The sequence below is a fragment of the Pteropus medius genome, unplaced genomic scaffold (assembly GCF_902729225.1).
Source record: "Pteropus medius unplaced genomic scaffold, Ma_sr-lr_union100, whole genome shotgun sequence".
Lineage (NCBI taxonomy): Eukaryota > Metazoa > Chordata > Mammalia > Chiroptera > Pteropodidae > Pteropus > Pteropus medius.
In genome coordinates this window covers 10888099-10893037 of record NW_024340699.1, presented here as the reverse complement: position 1 = coordinate 10893037, position 4939 = coordinate 10888099, and the positions used below count along the sequence as shown (strand labels likewise).

At 55.8% G+C, this 4939-nt stretch overlaps 1 non-coding gene across 1 annotated transcript; it reads right to left on the bottom strand.

Annotated features, from left to right (window-relative positions):
* Positions 1 to 2799: 2799 nt before the first annotated feature.
* On the bottom strand, positions 2800 to 2918 carry LOC120617115 (5S ribosomal RNA). Its single transcript, XR_005656775.1, has one exon. It is a non-coding gene; the product is annotated as a 5S ribosomal RNA (ribosomal RNA).
* Between the last annotated feature and the right edge of the window lie 2021 nt (positions 2919 to 4939).

The following is a 4939-nucleotide window of genomic DNA, read 5'->3' as shown; positions in this document are numbered from 1 at the left end:
AGAAAGGCTGGGCCGCCAGGGGGAGGCTTCGGTGGTCCCGGAGCTGCCTCGCCGGTCGGCCGGCGTGAGGAACCGAGCTCCATTTCGATTGCTGAGAGTGGCAGAGAGTCCAGAGACTGACCAGCTCCCTCACCGACATCTGTCATCCTCTTCTTTCTGGATGCACAGGGCACAGATGACATATTGCATATCTTCTGATGAAAAACTGGACAGTTCGGCAAGTCTGGGACTCCAGGTCTACATGGCGACCATCAGTGCACTCAGGTCCTCGAGCGTTACATTGGTCCCCACCGTCTGGCCTGCCTCACCCTCCTACAACCTCTGCCTGCCCTATTGGGTCTGAGGCTGAGTCCTGGCTGTTGGGGACGCCGATGATGCGGGGACCTTTCTTGCCTCCTTGGAGACCCTCTGCCACTCTGTGCATCCGTCACAGACCCTTGTCCTGTTAGTTATTCTGTTTTCTTGGTCCCTTCTGCGACAACTCTGCTTCCCGCAGACTCCCAGACCCACCCCACCTCCTTCCCCCAAATCGTTCCTGTCCCTCAGACTCGAGCTGTCCCAACTCTGGGAGGGCTGGCTCCCCAGGTCACCCTTGTTCACACACCCTCATGTTTTTCTGTAATTATTTACCCACGGTCCTGCCACCTACCCATAGACCTTGCACACACCAAGGGCTCAAAACACACTGGTTAAGTAAATGAACGAGGTAGGGAATGAACCAAAGCATGAGTGAGTAGACCGAAGGTGCCCGCCTTCACACTGGTTCAAGCAGCAGAATCCAGATTTGAACCCAGGACTCCGAATTCTGTGCTCCTACGACATCACTCTGCCCGGGTCCCTGTACCACCACGCTGTCCCCCTGATTGCCTCTGCAACGCCAGGCTTTGCCCACTGAGCCGCTGTCAACCCCGTCACCCTCCCAAGCTGATGTCTAGGGGAGAAAGATGTCACAGTGCTAGCCGGTCACAGCAGTGTCCGCCTGCGCCATCGGCTGCCTTTGCTGAGGGGAGCAGCCCCGACAGAGAGGCTTTCTTTCCTCTTCTCCCCGCAGCCTCTCTCAGTGCCCCCGCTTTCCAATCCCCTCTCCCCCAAGCCTCTCTCTGTAATTGCTGTTCCAGGGAGCGGGAAGAATGTCATAGATGTTGCATCTGTTTTTCTGGAAGACTGTGAAGCCGCGTTAAAATCTGTGCTCTGTGGGCGTTTGGGAGGCTGGGACCTCTCTCGCAGCTTAATAATTGGGAGAAAGAGCTGAGGAAGGACAGACAGACAGACAGACGAGGAGACACTTGGAAAGAAATAGAACACAGAGTGTGTTCTCTAAGGAGAGGCAGACATAGAATAAAACAGAGAAACAGGTGGAGTAAGAGACGAGAGAGAGAGAAAGAGGAAAAGAGAGAGGAAGAGGGAAGGAGCGGGGGAGCCTGGGATCCGTGGCCATCGCCACGCCCCTCCGATTTTTCCAACGGGCCCTGGACAGAGATTTACGAGGGTTTGTCCTAAGCATCCGTAATGCGAGGCCGACGAGATACGCACTGTGCTTATTTTCAGGACCAGCCGTGAACCGCTCATGGAATCCCCGCCTGGCTGGGCCCTGAAGCCACTGGCTGGCGCGGGGGGGCTGCCTGCCCGCCCGCCTCCCTGTGCCCTCCTGTTTCGGGTCTTCTCCATGGAGCTGACGGGAGGCAGGAAAATCCGTCTGTCCCAAATCGCCCAAGCTGGGAGGGGTCCCTTTGTGTGGCCGGGCTGGTCTGCATCAGCTGACTTGGGGGCTTCGTCCCCTGCATCTTGAAGGATGAGTGTGGTCTAGGAGGATGAGGCCTAGACCTGAGTTTGAGACCTAGCTCCAGATGTGGGATCTCTGGTGGGTTGCTTGTGTCTCTGAGCCTCAGTTTCCCCACCTGTAAAATGATGATGACCACCCCTGCTGGACCGGGCTGTTGGGAGTGACCAACAGTGTGGCACCAAGAATGACTCCAGAATTCCATGCTCTGGGACCACTGTCCTTGGGGTACAGACCTGTCCTGCTTCGGGGCTCATAAGAAGAGCCCCCTGAAATCCCGGCCCACGGGCAGCGCCGGGGAGGTTCTCTGATTATGGTCCCTGGGCCGGCCACCCCGGAAGCCTGGGCGTGGTACCCAGTCAGCTCTCAGCCTGCCTCTGGTAGGCCAGGCAGCCAAAAATAGTTGCTTTGCTAGGTTTTTAACAGGAAATCTATTTCAGACCCAGGGAGGAGGAATCTTGACCTTCCCTGGGAGACAGAGCTGCTCCCGGGAGCTCGTGCGGGCAGGCTGCAGCATCCGGGAACCTCGGGACCCTTCATACTTGTCCCTACCACCCCATGGCCCGCTTCTTGAAGAGGACTGGCTAGCCCAGGGCGAGCAAACGCAGGGTGGCCGGGGCTCCTCTCTGTTCCTGTCATAAAAGCCACATGCCACCCTGTTCTGTGAGCAGGACAGCTCCTCCGTGTCCTACCGAGGGCCCCTCCTCAGGGCGTCCATGGCAGACAGTGTGTTGGCGACATCTTTCCAGAGGTCTTTAGTGCCTACACAAGCAGACATATATATGGCCTTCTCCGTACTATATCCGCTCTTCCACAAGTTGATTTTTAAAACAGCTTCATCAAAATTGAATTCACCTACATAAAATTCACCCATTTAGAGTGTACAATTCAATGGCTTTTAGTAAAGTCAGAGTTGTATAACCATCACCATAATCAATAGAACTGACCAATGGCTGTCATGTTCTCATTCAATCTTCTTTATCTTTATTTTTAATTTTATATATTTATTTTTTTTTTTACGCCTACAGCACCTGGTCTTCCTAGGTGGTCTCCCATCCAAGTAGTAACCAGGCCGGACCCTGCTTAGCTTCCGAGATCAGATGGGATCGGGTGTGTTCAGGGTGGCATGGCCATAGACTCATTCTATGGGAAAGGGTCGGCGAATCAGTCAGGGTCTCAGGACAAGGGAGATTGAAGGGTGACCCCTGGGACTGCCAACTGTGGGGCTGTCTCCTCCGCAGGCCTGGTAAGGCAAGGTGGCGAGTCATACGAGAGCCGCAGCCTTGCTTACGGGAATGCACCCACTGCCGCCATCTGCCCGCCCGGCAAGGAGGAGCCGGGGCGTAAGTACCCAGCCTTCCTCTCCTCCCGCTCTCTGAGTGCCAGTAGGGCCTCCTATTGGCCAAGCCAACCTAAAGTCAGAGGGTACAGGGCCTGGGCCACACTGTGACGGGGGTCGGACTCTCTTCTCAAAGCACAATGGGTCGGAACCTTCCCAGGGCAGTGACCATCCTGTCTTTATGGAGGGGGACACTGAAGTTGAGTGAAGCAGTGTCCCCTGCCTGAAGTCACTTGCCCGGGAGGCTACAAAAAATCAGCATTGAAGCCTGGCTCTGGCTGACGGCACGGCACGCCCACTGGGAGTCTGTGGACTGGCCACTTACCCTCTCCGCCTGTCCAGTCAGACCATAACCCTAGCTGAGTCTCCGTCTGGAGATTTCTGGGAGAAGTGGATGAAGCCATGAAACTAGCAAAGGTCTTGCACTAGGGGAGGCAAAGGAAAGTGTTTTAATGCAGCTGCCAAGGAGCTGAGCATGACTACTGGGATAAGGAGGGGGTGGGGTAGGAACTGAGTCCGAGCCTCGCTTTTCACAGGTGAGGGAAAGGAGGCCCAGAGAAGTTCTGTGACTTGCCCTAAGGTCACACAGCAAACTGGGGACAGAGCCTGGGCTAGAACTGGGTAGGGAGCTCTCTACTTGCCACTGACGAGACACCAACCAGAGGCTAAGCTGCCTCCCCGAATACCCGCTCAGAGGCCTGGGTAGGACCTGCTCAGACCCCTCCTCTGCCCCCAAATGAAGAGGTGTTCACTGCAGCCCAAGACAGGAAATAATCCAAGTGTCCATCAGTAGGGCGTGATTAAGTAAGATACGGTCTTATAGGGATACAGTGTAGGTATGGAAAGATTGAAACAGGTTTACAACAGGAAAATACTTTAAGACATATTAAGTTTAAAAAAAAGCAGGTTGCTAACTGAACAAGTCCCTGTGTCCAGAGTGTCCTCTGCACCTGACACCTGCGTCTTCCTTTGCCCGCGAAGGATCTGGCTACTGGAAAGCTCCAGATCCAAGGATCACACCAGCCTTGACTCTCGGCACCAGACTGATCTTAGCAGTGGAAGGAAACTGGACGAAAAGGCTGCGACTCGATTCTGGGGGAAGAAACTGCTCCTGGAGCTGCCCACCCGGCGTGTCCCCCGCCCATGCCCTGCTCCTGGGACCTGCCAGTGTTTGCCCACAGCCAGCTCATAAATGACACCCCGCCCCCCCGACAAACGGCACATGGACCACAGCCCATGCACACGGAAATGTCCCAGGCACTGAACCGAGCACACGCCTCTCAGGTTCTCAGTATCATCATGTGACACGTATCTCCCCGGGGGCGGGGGGCAGGGGGATGCTTTGCTACCTGGGCACTTGCATTCTTGACCCTGGAGAGATTGCCCCTCCTGGGGCTGGCCAAGCCCTAGAGATTATAATCTACTCACCTCCGAGCATACCTTTCATATACAAACTAACCAATCCAGCGCCCACCTCCACTACTGGCTCTCGCTCCTGTCACCACCGCCCCCTTGCCCTAATCACTCCAGCCGTGGACTGGACAGCTAGGGGCAGCCCCCACACCCCAGAGCTGGGGTCATTCAAACTAGCCAATCCTCAACCTGCCCGCTGCCTCGCCTGCTCCTTTTCAGAAACCACAACGAGTCTCTTGCCCACGTTCTCCCCAGGCTTCCTCTGCCTTTTGACTGGTAGTGGTGCTCCCTTGCATGGCCCTGCATAGCATGGTTGCCCGCCCCCGCCCCTTAGAAACTGAGTAGCACCCCATCTTGGCAGTGGCAGCCACCTCCTGATCTGCTGGCCTCACGTTACCTGAGTCGTA